This window comes from Dromiciops gliroides, chromosome 3 (genome assembly GCF_019393635.1).
Source record: "Dromiciops gliroides isolate mDroGli1 chromosome 3, mDroGli1.pri, whole genome shotgun sequence".
Taxonomy (NCBI): domain Eukaryota; kingdom Metazoa; phylum Chordata; class Mammalia; order Microbiotheria; family Microbiotheriidae; genus Dromiciops; species Dromiciops gliroides.
Window position 1 is genome coordinate 334,714,038 of NC_057863.1, and position 16,760 is coordinate 334,730,797.

The 16,760-nt window shown below is 43.9% G+C and overlaps 1 protein-coding gene across 4 annotated transcripts in view; it reads right to left on the reverse strand.

The window, feature by feature from the left end:
* The window catches only part of SEMA5B (semaphorin 5B), a 198,173-nt gene extending 181,684 nt beyond the window's left edge, over positions 1-16,489 (reverse strand). For 2 of the 4 annotated variants that reach the window (XM_043996520.1, XM_043996514.1), the window contains exon 1: positions 16,309-16,420. The gene's annotated coding sequence lies outside the window, so the exon portion shown is untranslated. Of the gene's footprint in view, positions 1-16,308 lie in introns of all 4 variants that reach the window. The other 2 variants (XM_043996519.1, XM_043996518.1) reach the window with 2 other exon arrangements.
* Between the last annotated feature and the right edge of the window lie 271 nt (positions 16,490-16,760).

A 16,760-nucleotide genomic window follows, 5' to 3' on the forward strand; every position in this document is an offset into this window, starting at 1 on the left:
AAAATAAGGAAGAGCAGGTTTCAAGTCTGGTCCCTGATGCACACTGTCTGTGTTACCATAGGCATACAGGGTCTCAACATCCTGAGTGACTCCATAAGACAAGGGTTTTATTAACTATTTTTGCATCATAGACCCCTTTGACAGTTTGCTGAAACCCAACTTCTAAGAATGTTTTTAAGATACAAGAAATAAAATACAGAGGATTACAAAGGAAACCAATTCTATTGAAATACAGTTATCAAAAAACCATTCTTTTAAAACCCAAGTTTACTGATCCTAGCAGAGTATTTTAAGAACCTTTGCTGGAAGACTATAAGTTGCAGAACTGTAGGTGATCTGTTGGCTGAGGGAATTTCTTTTGCCTATGCAGGTCCAGACCAAGATCACAGATACACCCATCTGGGAACTGTGGCAGTCCCAATTGTGAAGATGCCTTTGGCATTTCTTGTCACAAGGACTCTGCCTTTGATTTCAGCTGCCCCTAGATTTCTCTTGGTTCCACAAACTGGAGGCAGGGCTTCCTGTGTATTGACAAGAAAGGAAGAGAAGCTGCAGCCCAGGTAATCCATGGAGATCTGGCCCCTGGATAATTGAGTCAGTGGTATTTTCGTTTTCTGTCCTGCTTGAGGGCTTAGAAACACACACACACACACACACACACACACACACACACACACACACACACACACACACAGCCTTTATGTGGCTGTTTCAAGGTAGACTCAGCTTGAGGAGGGGCCCTAGCTTCTCCCAGGCATCTGAATGGGGGCTGGGAGGGGAGTAAGAGGGAAGCATTTGGCTGGAAAACCAGGGTTTGCATTAAGTGATAAGATCTTCCCCACCTTCTCACTACTGATTGAGTTACGAGGCCTAGACACTTGAGTTCTCTGCAAGGAGGAATTGCTGAGCAGGCCCCAAAGAGAGGTGACCAGGGGTCCAAGATAATCCACATACTAGATCTGTCAGTCCCTGAATAATTAAGAGCTGTCTGCCCTCCTTTGGTTATCTCCCGTACTCTGATCCCATGGAAAGCTTGAGAACAATGATTAAGTGGAGAGCCTCAAACTCAAACACACTAGAGGAGGGTGATGGGATAGTGATGGATTTAAGCTGCTCACAGTCATGTTCTCTCCCAGTTACAAGATTCAGGTAGGGTTTGGAGGTGACTCATGTCCTATGAGGTCCTTTCCAACCTTGAGATGCAGTGACTTTTAGACCTGGAAGGAATCATCCACAAGGCTACATATGGATTTAGAAAACCACGTTAACATTATCTATGTTCTACTATATTTTTATTTATTTTGTCAAATATTTCCCAGTTACATTTTAATCTGATTCATGCTGTATTCTGGAGTGTTGATGGTCAAGTTATGTTTTTGACACCTCTGCCCAGTGCAACCCATTATAAGCTCCCTGAGTTCAGAGACTCTCTCATCATAGTTTGTTTTGGTTATGTATCCTCAGTTCCTAGGATAGACAATGCTTTAAAATGTTTGTTGAATGAATAGGCGTAGGGGAAGGAACACTGACTCAGAGGTCCCTGGTTCACATGGTCCTGTGGCTTGTCGTTGTTGTTCAGTTGTTTTGCAGTCCTGTCTGACTCTTTGCGACCCCATTTGGGGTTTTCTTGCCCAAGATCCTGGAGTGGTTTGCCATTTCCTTCTCCATCTCATTTTACAAATGAGGAAACTGAGGCAAACAGGGTTAAGTGACTTTCCAAAGTTCACATAGCTAGTAAGTGACTGAGGTCAGATTTGAATTCAGGAAGAGAAGTCTGCCTGACTCCAGGCCTGGTGTTCTATCCATTAGCCACTTAGCTGCCCCTCACTACTTGTGGTACCTGAGTTAAATCACTTACCTTCTTTGGGCCTTAAGTTTACTTATCTGTAAAATGAGGACTTTGGGCTAGATGGCCCCTGAAGCTCTTTTTGGATTAAGGAATAAACCCTCTATTGTACAGAGAAAGGAACCAGAACTCTGGAGAGGGGGAAGTGACTTTCATAAAAGCACCTAGGTAAATTGCAGAGCTGGAGATTGAAACCCAAATTCTCTGACTCTGTATCTATTCAGTTCTTTACTTAGCACCACATGGGGGTTTCCTGGTATCTCATCTTTGCGGTCAAACTTGATAATACTGTGGACTCTCCATTATTTGTGCAAATGAAGTGGAGTCACGGCACATAATCATCCAAAATGGTGGCCACATTGCAATGTATATAATAGGTGGCTCTGGGATGCATCATATGTATTTACAGTACATTTATCTTCCCATCGATGCTTGATTCCGATTGATACTAAAATAGGTCTACAATCATTGAGCTCCCAGTGACTGACAGGGGAGTGGGGAGAGGGGGGCAGACAGGTGCTGTGTGACAGAGAGAAGCCAACCTGAAGTGAAGCACTTGTCACAAAAAATCCATAGAATATAATCCCCGTGTAGAAAAGCATGAGTTGACTGTCTCACCAGCTAAAAAAAAATCATACAATTTGAAAACCAGAAAGAATGTTATAGTCAATTTAATCCTTCCCTTCATTTTTGTAGATGAGGGAATTGAGGCCCAGAGAGGGTAAATAACTTGTTTAAGGCCATACATCTAGTGAATGCCATCTCTTCTAACTCTCCTCTCAGTGGAGGTGGGAAATAGATGATAGTCATTGATAGAAATAGTCATCAGCCAACTTCTAAATCTTCACAACCAAGAAAACACACTTTGGGTTGAAAAGGAAACTTGCTGGGTTCACATAGGAAGATACTCTAATATCATTAAGCCTCCAAAATTAAACGAGTCTCCCGCCTGCTGTCTCATGAAGTCATACTCATTAAACCTGGATCAATGAGGGTAGTGCCCTAGGACCCACCATTACTTTTTAAAGGTTTTATTACCCAGGAAAATGGAATACAATGATTCTGCTTCAGGGCTAAGGTCAGGGGAGGGGGAAACTCCAGGGACCCTTGCTCTCTGGGAAATACGCTAGGGAAACTCCCTTTCTCTCTGGGAAATGTTCAAGCTTATTCTCTCAGGGGTCCATGTATTCCAAGGATTCCCAGCAGGCTGCCTTCTCAAAGGTGTCTACCGGCAAACAGAAAAGGGAAGCGTTTTTTTCCACCCTGTGAAAGCTACAGAGCGTTATAATTTCTCATCATGAGTTCCCCGATAATTACGGGATTAGACAGAGCAATCTGTAGGTTCTCTTTTCATCTCTCTAATGCTCACTAAAGCAAAATGTAGAAATAGAACTACAGGGATGAAGGGAGAAGGTTCCCACCAGCCCAGCCCTTCTGAGAGAAGCCCTCTTGCAATCTGGCACTTCTCCTTGTCCCTACTGTAGGAGACAAAGGACCAGTTTGGGAATTCGGAGACTTGGGTTCTAGTTGTAGCTCTGCAGCGGGGGGGGGGGGGGGGGGGGGGGGGGGGGGGGGGGGGAAATCTCTTTACCTCTCTGGGCTTTTCTGTCTGGTTGGAGCAGATAGGATTCTCCTTCCTCATTGGCTGCCAGGGAAATCTACCCTCCCTCCCTGCCAACGCAAAAATCAGTCAACCAGAGCAGCTGAAAATTTGCACTTGACATCTCTTCAGTGAGAGCAAGATCTGTGAAAGCTTGAGATGCAGAAATTCAGGCTGTGCCTACAGAATTCTGCAACAAGGGGCCAATTCTCTAGTTTTCATCTTCTGGAGCCCAAGCTGAAAAATCATGTCAGTTGCATGACCTTAAGTAGACCCAATGGTCACTGTACTAGGTGTCCCATTTTAAGCTAATCCAAATACAGAAATCTGACCCTACAAAATGATATATCAGGAGATGATTATTTCCATTACAAAAGAAATTACCAGAGGGTTCCTTTAAGTCGCAGCTTCCCTGGTGTATCAAGCAGTTTATTTACAAAAAATTGATTTACACAGGAGACCTAGGTTCTAGTCCCAGTTCTGCCACTAATTAGCTTTGTGCCTAGGGCAAGTCATTTGAGAGACAATCCAGTAAAGTGAAGAAAGCACCTGACTTGGAGACAGAAAGACCTGGGTTCATATAATCTGATACTAGCTATATGACCTTGGGCAAGTCACTTAACTGAAGCTAGTTTCTTCATCTGTCAAATGGAGAAAATAATATCTATAGCCCACACATCATAGGGTTATTGTGAGGTTCAAATCAGAGAATGAATATATTTTATAAAGCATTTGACAAACTTAAAATGCCCTGTAAATTATTATTACTCTGCCAATTATTATTATTCTGTCTAGAGGTCTCATCTGGAAAGTAAAGCTTTTTTTTTTTTTTTTTTGCTAAAGTCTCTTCCAGCTTTGACATTCTAGAATTCTAACATATCATGAACCCATCTGGTGCTTCAGATAGCTCCAAAATGAACTCATCATTCTCTCCTGGAGGAAGCACCTGCCCCACCATCCTCACACATGCCCTTTCTTACAATGTCTGTTTCTGTAGGAGGCATCATCATTCACTCGGGCTTGAATTCTCAGAGTTCTCTTTGATTCTTCCCCATCCCTCCCTCCCACATGATCAGTTTCCAAGTCCAATATCCCCTAACTCCACAGTATCTCTCATATCCATCCCTTCTTTTCCACTCCTGTGGTCACAACCATTACTATGAGCCTCCTTATCTTTAGCTTGGATATTAAAGTAGCCTTCTAACCGCAGTCCCTGCTTCTACCTTCCACCCTTTTCAATGCATACCTTGCAGCGGTGTAAAGAAATCTTCCTAATGAACAGATCTGACCAGGTCACTTCTCTGCTTTAGAAGTCTTTCCTGATTCCCAGAAACCCCCTCCTTGGCATTCCATGTACTGATCCCAACCTTCTTTCCTGGCTCCATTCCCCTCTTCTCTCTTTTACTCATACACTCTATATTCCAGTCAAATTCTACTACTTGCCATTTCCAGATACTGTCCTATATGACTTGACTTTTTCATCTCCAAAAGTCCTGCCCCTCCCCTCTTGAATGGTGAGTGGCCCATGTGGCCCATCACATACAGTCCAGTGCCAGAAACACTTAGCACCATCTTTTCAACAGTCACTTTGTTCCCACTACCAGTGTATCCTCCACTCCCACACACCCCTCCCCAGGTTTATCACAGGATCAGAGCCGGAAGGAACTTTAGAGGCCATGGAATCCAACCTTGTCATTTTACAGATGAGGAAACCAAGGCACAGAGAGAGTAACTTGCTATGGGGTCAAGCAACTAATAAATATATGAGGTGTTATTTGAACTCAAATATTCCTGACTTCAAGTCCAAGGTCACTTCCTGGTTCTGGAACCACAATGAAATCAATACCACCATTGTTAATAGAAAGGACTCGTCAATCTATTGCCATATTGTTCCACTTATCATCCCTGTAACTTTGCAAACCAAAAAATCCCTCCTTAAACATTACTCCCCATATATGTTGTCTTCCTCTCTTAGAATATGCTCCTTAACCCACATGTACAAAAATATTTATAGCTGCTCTTTACGTGGTAGCAAAGAATTGGAAGTTGAGGGGGTGCCCATCAATTGGGGAATGGCTGGACAAGTTGTGGTATATGAATACAATGGAATGCTATTGTGCTATAAGAAAGGATAAGCAGGAGGAGTTCAGAGAAACCTGGAGGGTCTTATGTGGGCTGATGATGAGTGAGATGAGCAGAACTAGAAGAACATTGTACACGGTAACATCAACATTGAGTGTTGATCTACTGTGATGGACTATATTCTTCTCACCAATGCAATGGCACAGAAGAGTTCCAGGGAACTCGTGATGGAAGAGGATCTCCAAATCCAAGGGAAAAAAAAAAGAACTGCGGAGTATAGATGCTAAATGAACCCTACTATTTCTTTTGTTTTTGATGCTGTTGTTTTTTTTTCTATTTTGAGGTTTTCCATCATTGCTCTGATTTTTTTCTCTTATAACATGACTAATGCAGAAATAGGATTAATATTATTATGTGTATATATATATATAACCTATATCAGATTACCTGCTGTCCAGGGGAGGGGGGAGGGAGGGGAGGGAGGGAGAAAAATCTGAAATTGTAAAGCTTGTATAAACAAAGGTTGAGAACTATCTTTACATGTAACGGAAAAAAAATAAAGATAAGGAAACAGGAAAAAAAAAAAGAATATGCTCCTTAACGGCAGGGACTATTTTCAGTTCTTTATTTGTAGCCTCAGTGCCCATGTATATAGCAACTATGCCCCTATGTAGTAAAGGTGCACAGCATTTGGGAAAAATAAACATTATGAACTCCCTCCACATCTGCACCCACTGAAATCTGTCCTTATCTTTAAAAGACCCAGCTCATATATGACCTCCTCCAGGAGACTTTTCCCTGTTTCCCCAAATGAGAAGTTCCTCCAATCTCCAGAGTCATTTGGTTTGATCTCCCTTATGCATTTAATAAGCTTTTTCTAAATTGTATTAGGGCAACGAACTGAAGTCAGGAAGACTCATCTTTCTGAGTTCAAATCTGGCCTCAGACACTAGCTGGGTGACCATGGGCAAATCACTTAACCCTGTTTGCCTCAGTTTCCTCCTCTGTCAAATGATCTGAAGAAAAGACAAACCACTCCAGTATCTATGCAAGATACGAGACTGAAAAACAACAGCAATTTATGCTATAGCTATTTGTGTACTCGTCCCATTCCTTGTAACTAGACCATAAGCTCCTTAAAACGAGCCATTAAATTATTTTTCAGTCATCTCCAGCAACTTGCAGTGTCTTATGTATACTAGGCACTTAACAAATGCTTTTTAATCTGAAATCAAGTACCATGAATGGAGTGAAACCAAAATTCTTACCTTCTCCCATACCCAATGACACATTTAGCTAGGCATACTAGGGCTTCCTGGCAGGGAATTAAATCCCTTTTTGGAAATGCCTTGAATTATGGGACCTAGTGGGAAAGGCACCTTAGACTGGAACCACACTGAATAGGCCTTTTGTAAGATGGGGACAAGCTCTTATTCTGGGGATTATAAGAGCATCGCTCTCATAGAGCTGTTGTTTCAAATGAGACAATATGTATGGAAGCATCATATAAACATAAGCTATTATCCTCCCAACTCTAACAAAAAGTTGGATGGGGACTCTCTGATGCCTCAGTTTCCCCACTTTTAAAAATGGAGGCTAACCACTTTGTCCTGCTTCATGTGAAAACAAAGCAGAGACAGCGATATTGAGAAGCGATGGTGATCATTTTGTAAATGGGCCTAAGGCCTCTGTCCGAGGACAAGGTCTTGGACCTACCTCTAAGATGGGTAATTCCATAAAGTAAAAGAATATGGAAAGACACCAGAACTCTAATATTGATTAGATAGCCCCTGACCTTGAATTCAGAAGAGTGATATTAGGCATGCCTCTCTCCTCTCAGAAGAGATAGCAGAATGTATCTGTTATTGGCTTAATTTAACTAAATGTCTTTGTTACAAGGTGGGGCTTTTAGGGTTGTGGGGATGAGTCATTGGGAAGTGACAGTGCTGTAAAAGAAAAGCATAACTAAGACATTTATTGAAAAAAAATTGGGGGGGGGGAACAGCTAGGGGGCACAGTGGATAGAGCACCAGCCCTGGATTCAGGAGGACCTGAGTTCAAATCTGGTCTCGGACACTTAACATTTACTAGCTGTGTGACCCTGGGCAAGTCACTTAACCCCAACTGCCTTACCAAAAAAAAAGAAAAAAGAAAAAGAAAAAAAATTTTAAGCTCATTTATCTTCTTCTTGGGTTTCCAGATAGCTGTTGTTTCTTCTGCAATTTAAAAAGCCACAACCTCATATTTGATTCTCCTAACAACCCAGTGAGATTTGGAGAGCCAGGGACCATTCTCTCTATTTTACAAATGAGTAGAGTCCCAGAGGTGATAATATTTGCTTAACATCACATAGCTAGAACCCAAATCTTCTTCCCTCCAAGTTCTCATCACAACTAACTGCTTCTAACATAAGAGAACTAGTCATCACAGGATTGAAAACAAAGCAGTCACACCTGGCTCTAGGGATGAGTATAATAAAGGTAATTGGATGGTAATTGGAGTCCCATAAATCGAGAGATAGATAGACAGTCAGAGAGAGAGAAATAGTTCCCATCAGACTCTTTAGGATAAACATCTGAGTCCAGAGTACTAAACTAAAAATGAAAATGAAAAAAATGGGGTGTATGAGGTATTCAGGAGGACTAGCACCTCTGATGTGAGGGCCTGCTGAGCCTTTTTCAGGGCCTGTTCATTCACCGTTGGTGTCCACCTGATTCACCCAGGTCTTACCTGTGGCTCCAAGAAGCTGTTAGCTTGCCCAGTGGCCACACTCTAGTAAACCATCTCAGCCAACGAGCTAAACCAGGTTGAGGGTAACTGACAGGCCTCGAACTTGTTAGTTAAGTTGGGGGGATGTTTACCCAAAGCATGAGAAGACTTTCCTTGATGGAATGGGCAGATGAAAACAATTTGTTCCAACAGTCACATAGACAGTTGAAGACCACTTAGATCTTGATCAAACAATGCAGGCACCAAGGTCATCTACTGCATCCTGGGCCATCATAGGTCATTTTGACTTTTGTTCTACCACTGAACTTTAATGACTCAGGAAGAGAGAGGCTGATGGCTTTGTGCAATTCTGTCTTACTTTAATCCAATTTACAAACAAGTCAAGATGATGTCATTGATCCTCTTTGAAAATAAAGGACAAACAACAACAAAATTGAAAATGACTATCATTCCTTCCCAACAGCACTGTCTTTATTTCTGTCTTCATGTGAAGAAGGACAAGGTGGGAAGGCTCCATATTTTTCTTTGTCACTTTTAAAAAATAATAAACATTTTAATTTAAAGTTTTGAATTCCAAATTTTATCCTTCCTCCCATCCCTGTCCTCCCCACCCCCTGAGGCAGCAAGTAATTAGATATAGCTTATATATATGTACAATTACACAAAACATTACCATATCAGTCATTTTGTACAAGAATTCTTGAATAAAAAAAATGAAAGAGTGAAAAATAGCATGCTTCAGTCTGTATTCAATCAATATCAGTTCTTCAGAAGCGGATAGTCGGCTTCATCATTAGTCCTTTGGGATTGTCTTGGATCATTGTATTACTGAGAATAGTTAAGTCATTCACAGTTCTTCATCAAACAATATTGCTGTCACTGTGCACAAAGTTCTCCTGGTTCTGCTCACTTCACTATACATCAGTTCATGGAAGTCTTTCCAGGCCTTTCTGAAATCACCCTGCTTGTCATTTCTTATAGCACAATAATATCCCATCACCATCATATACCACAGCTTCTTTGACCATTCCCCAATTGATGGGCATTCCTTCGATTTCCAATTCTTAGCCACCCCAAAAAGAGCTCCTATAAATATTTTTGTACAAATAGGTCTTTTACTCTTTTGGGAGTTGTCTTTGGAATATAAACCTAGCAGTGGTATTGCTGGATCAAAGGGTATGCACAGTTCTATAGCCCTTTGGGGTAGTCTCCATTTTTAAAAGTGGGGAAACCTCGTTCAACTTTTTGTTAGAGTTGGGAGTACAGTAATAGCTTGTAAATATGTAAATGCTTTACATATGCATTGTCTCATTTTAGGTAACAGCACTGTGAGATAGGTGCTGTTACCATCTTAATTTTATAAATGAGTCAGTTAAGGCAGAGAGGATAAATGACTTATTCAGTCACCCTTGCTATGTCTGAAGTGAGAATTTGAACTCATCTTCCTGACTCCAAGTCTATATATTATTCCACACTGCTTCACAAAATAGCATAGACAGCGAGATTCTGACCCTCCAATTCCTTCACCCCAATTCCAAATTTACTTGACTAACCAGAACAGGCAGATGATCCAGGATTTGTGATCCTGCCTCTAACCCAAGAACTCATGCCATAGTAACACTCAATCAGATACTTTAGTCAATGAAAACGATCGTGTTTTCTAAGTCACATTACCTACTCTTCACTGGGGCATTGTGTATTATATAATGTAATTTGCCAAATAACTAAGAGATAATAAGAATCCCTTGCATGTAATTGGTGCTCATTAAATTTGTGTTGATTTGAGGGGCAGCTAGGTGGTGCAGTGAATAAAGCACTGGCCCTGGATTCAGGAGAACCTGAGTTCAAATCTGTCTTCAGACACTTGACACTTAATAGCTGTGTGACCCTAGGCAAGTCACTTAACCCCCATTGCCTCACAAAAAAAAAATTGTGTTGATTTGAAATAGTGGCCCTCTTACCTTGGAGATCTTGGGATAAAGAAGCATGGGTGTGTAAAGTTGCTGTCTGTAAGGGGCTAAAATTCTAGCTAAACTGTCTAAAAATCTAATGAGTGGTCACCATAAATTATAAGCTTTAGTAAGGAGCATAAGAATTTGGAGAGGAGAGAGAAAGAGGCCAAGATTCCTTTATCTATCTATCTCAGGGAGCCAGCATCTCAGCTCCACTCAGAACGAAGTCCTGGGCCAAAGGAGAGAGACCCTTGCCCCTTCTTCATCTCGAAGCCTCCTGAGAAATGGAAACAGGGTCATCCACCCACACACAGCTCCAAGCTAATTGGCTGGTAGCTTTGATTGACAGTACCCACAAGCAAACATCACTTCCTGACACCAAGGCCACATGGCTTGTCCTCAGGCCAGAGCTCACAAAATGTTCCTCCCAACAGGGGGTGTTATTACAACTCTCACAGGTGTAAACTAAAGGAGAACTAACATTTTAATGGGGTTTCAGAATCTGAGGTTCACCCTCCTCCACCCCACCCATGCCCCTAGTTAACTGTGCCCCTAATACTCTATGACAAAATGGTAAGTTCCTTTAGGAAAGAACTATTGTGTAATATAATTTTGTACTGTTCATGGCACCCAGCAAGGATGCACTGAATAAATGTTTATTGACTGAATTAATGAATGGTTTGTAAAGATCTCCACCAGGCAAAAAGTCTAAGAATAAACCACCAAAACCAACTCATCTGCAACAATGGGAGAAAGTAGAAGAATCACAGGTTTAGAGTTGGAAGAGACCTTCAACTCCCATTTTACAGATGAGGAAACTGCAGCTTAACAACGTAACTGCTCTGGAAAAGAGAGTGAGGCTGATGACTTTGTGCCAGTCAAGTCAAGATGTCACCTGTGATGTTATTGTTCCTCTTCAAAAAAGAAGGATGGGGGCAGCTAGGTGGCGCAGTGGATAAAGCACCAGCCCTGGATTCAGGAGGACCTGAGTTCAAATCCCGGCTCAGACACTTGACATTTACTAGCTCTGTGACGCTGGACAAGTCACTTAACCCCAATTGCCTCACCAAAAACAAAAACAAAAACAAAAACAAAATGAAGGATGAACAACAAGAGCAAGAAGATTCTAATAAGTGGCAGGACCGATATTAGAACTCAAATCCTCTGACGCAGAATTTACCGCTCTTTCCATTGTACCAAGTGACACTAATGTAGATAACCCAAAACATTACATACTCCAAAAGTCATTCAAATTTGTCTGTTCCATTCAGACTAATATTAAAATATTTGCATTCCCTGGCAGCCTGTTTTCAGTGGTAAATAGAAGCCAGTTGGGGATTAAGTATTTTGTGTCATGAGAATTATGAACTGCCTATATCATTCTAGTTTCCTTTCCCTTCTAGAACTTATAGCATTTTCACAGATATTCATTCAGTTTTCCTGAATTCAACAGGGCAAGAAGAGGGAAATCTAATTCTCCTTGTTGTACAAATGGAAAGAATAGTCATTTGGCTGGGTTCCCAAAGCAAGTCTGGGATGGAGCTGGGTCTAGAATTCATGTGCCCCATGGCTTAAATGCAAACCATGAGGCCACACTGCTGGCAAATCACTCATCTAGAACAAGGCTTTGTTAGATTTCATCTCCAACCATATATCAGGATCAAATGTATACTCTACAGGAAATTGAATCATGAACATGTAATTCTACAGGTGATATTCCTAGAAGCTAGGGATCTTACTGGAGTAATAATTATAATCATAATAATAACTCTGTATAATGGGTATTACTGCCTCTATTTTACAGATAAGGAAACTGAGGCTCTGGAAGGTTAAATGACTTATTTGGGGTCATACAACTAGAAGTGTTCAAAGCATTTGAACTTGGGCACACACTCAGGATGTCATCACAGGGCAGTGTGTATGACTGGGCACTTAGACTACTACTGTCTACAATTCTACACAGAGCTGCCTCAGTTTCTTCCGAGGAACTCCCAGATCTTTAAGGTCCAGATTGTCATACGATTTATATTAGTAGAAAAGGCACCTTTCAGTTTTACCTTCCTCATTTTATACACGAGGAAACTAAGTTGCAGAGAGGAATCCTGACAACCGAGGTCATAACTACTCAGTACTCTTCACATTGTCAAATCTGTCCTCATGTCTTTTTCTTCTAGATTATTTTCTTTACATAGAAGATCTACTCAACAATTTTTAACCAGGAATCTTCCCCAGGGCCAATCCAGAAGCTCACAACCTTTTCTTCCCACATTTTATAAATAGGAAATCAGTGAGACTTCTGCATTCTAAAGACTAAAAGGAAAATTACAATAGTCTATACTTTAAAACTCATTGAAATGCGCATACAACACAATGATTATGATGTAAAGAGAATCCTTTAACCTTTAGGCTGCTCATAAGGTGTATCCTAGATTTTTGGTCCCTCCTTTCCTGAGTTGGTCACAAAACTCTATCAGCATCCTGGGAGCCCACCCAGAAGTCAGAAAGAGAGGATGGTAGTGTTAGTTGTCTTTTCAGAGTGGCGATCTTTTGGGGGACTCCCCTCACCCACAGTTTCTATGGATGAAAACTGTCTCAGGGAGGGGCTGTCCTAGGACCTTACACTCATTCTCCTCATTGGAAAGAACAGACCTTCCAGCTTGAACTTTAATATGTTTTTGTCCAGGAGGCTGGGGAAAACACATTTTTTCCCCCAGGGTATTTTGTAGCTCTTTCTGTAGGCATTCAGTGGCCCTAATTTGAGTCTAAACCTGTGGTAAATTTCTGGCAAGCCAGTGAGGATTTTTTTTGTGTTTTGTTTTGAAGCCAAAAGACCTGTTCTGTGCCCCTCAAATCATAGCTCTTAGGTGACTGGCAATTCTCTCTAATGATAGGCATGGCCTCACTGACCTCTCAGTGGTGATCATGATCAGCAAGGGGTGGGATGGGGGAGTCTTTCTCACACCTGCACACAGCTAGAATGCTAGCAACTTTCAGAGAAGCTGAGGGAATGCTGCCCTGTTCTTGTCAGATAAAAAGGTAGCAGCTCACAATCCTTAGCTGGGGGCTCTCTTTCTTCCAATGTTAGGGTCATTGACTGATCCTTGAAAGTCCAGGCTTGTTTTCACCTGAAGGTTTTTTTCTAAAGGCCCCAACTAAGGCACCTTTCTTCCTCCAAACTAGCTTGGTCCTCCACACAGGACATGCCATCTTGTATCATTACTTTAGTTGAACAGGAACATTATCTTATTATGAATGGGTCCTGTTTCCCCAACTACATTTTTAAGTCCCCAGAAGGTCAGCATCATTTGTTATATCTCTTTGCAGGCCCAGAATATAGTAGCAGAGTTAAAATACATGTTGATCAGGAGGAGGATGTTGGGTGACAATGTGATGAAAGGAAAAGAGCACATGGTTGGGTTTCGAGCATTTAACTAGCTGTGTGACTGTGAGGCCTTTCTGAGCCTTGTTTTTTGTTGTTGTTGTTTTTTCCATTTGCAAAATAAGGGTACAATGTCCATAAAGCCCATTCCAGTTCCCAAATTAAATTATACCTGTACTTTGAAGAGTTACAGGAGACCCAGCAGCATCATTTGCTTATTTTCCAGGTAGTCAGGGTGAGAACCAAGAATCTACCATATTCACCCCACGTGCTAGACTTAGGTGTAAGGAAGGCACTGCCTTACCATGTCCATTTCTACTCAGCCTCTTGAAGGGTCCTGATAAGTCATTTTCTTTCTCTTTCAATCTCCTTTTGGACTCTAAATTTAGGATACGAAGTATTGACAGGTTCTTTCCTACCTCCATTATATGGGATGGGAGGTGTTGAGTTCCTAAGGTTTGGTTCCCCAGGAGCCCCCTTTTCAAGGTCATAACCTCAAATACAGAAAGGAGAGCTACTTCTGAAGGTCAAAGAGAAAGGTGAAGGGGTAAAGCAAAAGTGAGTGAATAAGGAGAAAGGAGGAATATATATATTGGGGAGAGAGGACAAGAAGGGAAAGTAGGGGAGGGGAGAACTGAGGGAGAGGTGGAATAAAAAGGGAATGGAGAAAGCGACAGACTTAAGCCAGCTGGGAATGGCAAGAGTAATCCCCAAGAACTTTAAAAATGCTCAAGAACCTATAATGCAATCACCTCAGACTACAGTAATGGAGGGAAGTTGTGGGCCCCGATAATCAGAAACATCACATAATCCAAAACTTATACAATGAAGAGAAGTGGCTGGGAGTTGGGGAAGGGGGTGAGGAGTGGAGAAGATAATGGAAATGGGTAAAGGGAGAAGGCGGGGGAAAGAGTGAGAAAGGAGTAGAGATGGGAAGCAGTAGGAAAAAAAGAGAAAAGCAGAGTAAGAAATATGGAAGAGAGGGGACAGTGGAGGGGAAGCGAAGCTGGACTCCACCCTGCAGTAGGGGACTCAGTTCCTGAAATGTCCACCTGCTCTTCAGTCAATCCAGACACTTGCTTTCGCCAATAAAAATGATTTCCCTAGTTGGCGACACCCAAGTCCTACACAGACTATTCCCCACTGCCTTACTCCCTTCTTTCCTCCCCTATTTACTGACCTCCCACCTAAAAATGAAGAATACACAAAAAGAACGACAGGAGGTGGTGACTCTCCCCGCTCCCCCAACACACACACACACACACACACACACACACACACACACACACACCCCAGCCCAAAGTCTCAGGCCAGGAGAAATCAGCCTAAAGGGCAGGATAGACTGATGAATTTCACGCGGATTCTCCTCAGGTTTAAAGTTTGTAACAATGCAATTGGCTCTGCTCTTCCTCTCTCCAGGTTCAGCGGCTCTCTCTTTCTGCTCTTTCTCTTCCTTTCACTTTCCCCAATCTCCTGTTCTTCCTCCTCCTGCCCATCTCTCCATCCTCTTGCTACTTTTTCTCCTCCCTCCCATCCCTCTTTTCTCCCCATCTCTTTTCCTCTCTCTCGCTCTCTCTCCCTCCCTTCTGGAGCTCCATCACGACGTGAGTTGAAAGTGAATGGGCAGCCCCAACCACAAAGACAAATTACCATGAGAAAAATAAATCAGGAAATCGCCTTTCGTAAACCCAGCTCTCGCCGCACCCCCTACACCAACCTCCTACCCTCCAACTCACAGGGTGAGGTGGGAGGCTCCGTGTCTCCTCCCTGGCTCCCACTAGCGTCTCCAGAGCTACGACCCTGACACCCGAGGCCAGACCAAGAGTTTGGGCTCAGAGCCGGCTGGGGGCCAAGGTGGGGGAGGCAGAGGGATAAGGAATGAGGTGTGGAGGAGGCAGGGAAAAGATAGGAAGAAAGGTGGGAAGCAGTTGGAATCAGGGAGCCCGGAACGGGCAGCAACACAATCTCATACAAATACGCGCTCGCTGGCAGACACCAAGCTCGCACACCTACTCGCGCACACACTTACACGCTAACCTGCATATTCTCTCTCTCTCTCTCTCTCTCTCTCTCTCTCTCTCTCTCTCTCTCTCTCTCTCTCTCTCTCTCTCTCTCTCTCTCTCTCTCTCTCCCCTCTCCCTCTCTCTCTCCCTCTCTCTCTCCCTCTCTCTCTCCCTCCCATTCTCTCCCACTCTCTCCCCCCATTCTCTTCCCCTCTTTCTCCCGCAACGAGTACCCCGCTTTTGGCTACCTCTCCCCCTTCCCCAAGAACCCAGGGTCTGGGCCCCAGAGTCTCTGCATCGATGGCTGTAACCCCCAGACTGCAGGGTTGGGGGAGCGACAGGCATCCCCGCTTGCAGCGACCCGAACCAGGGACTGAGAGAGAACTGAACCGGGAACGGCCGCCCCAGAGCCACTACGAAGAGGACGTGTAGGTAGCTGGGGATGAGAAAGCCAAGCGGATTTCGACCGGGTCCCAGCGCGTCCCACTCCCCTCCACCGCTGCGCGGTGTGGGGCTGCCCCCAACCCTGGACGCCCCCAACCCTAAATCCACCCAAGTTCTTGAAGTTTGCAACTTCCAGCTGTGCCCCCTCCGCCCCCACCCCCAAACACCGTCCGGGTTGGGGCTGGGGGGAGGGGGCAGAAAGGTAAGAGGAAGGAGGAAAGGGATAGAGACAAGGACCCGAGTGGCGGTCGCTGCCGCTGGCAGGGACTCACCGGGCTGCGGCTGGTAAGGCAGGATGGAGGGCACTGGGGGATTCGATGCCTGGTTCTTTCCACCGGGTTGCAGGAGGTAGCCCCAGCCCGTCTGGGGATGCGGGAGGGAGCGAGCGAGCGACAGTCGGTCTGAGGGCTCCTGCTGTCCGGCTCGCGTTCCCAGTCCTGCTCCGGCTCTAGCTTCTGCCTAGGTCTGAGGTCCCACCCGCCCGCCCGCCCGGAGTCTAGTCCCCCTCCAGCCCCTCCTAGCCCAAGCTGGACTCGCGGCCCAGACTAGCCATCCGCTCGCTCCGCTCGGCTCCCACACCAATCCCCGCACTCTCACTAGCTGGGGACCCGGCCGGCGGTGGCAGCGGGGAGAAAGGGAGGGAGGAGGGAGAGGAGGAGGACAACGAGGAGGAGAGGGAGGAGGGAGAGGAGGCGACGAAAAAAGAAAAGAGGGAGAGGGAGGG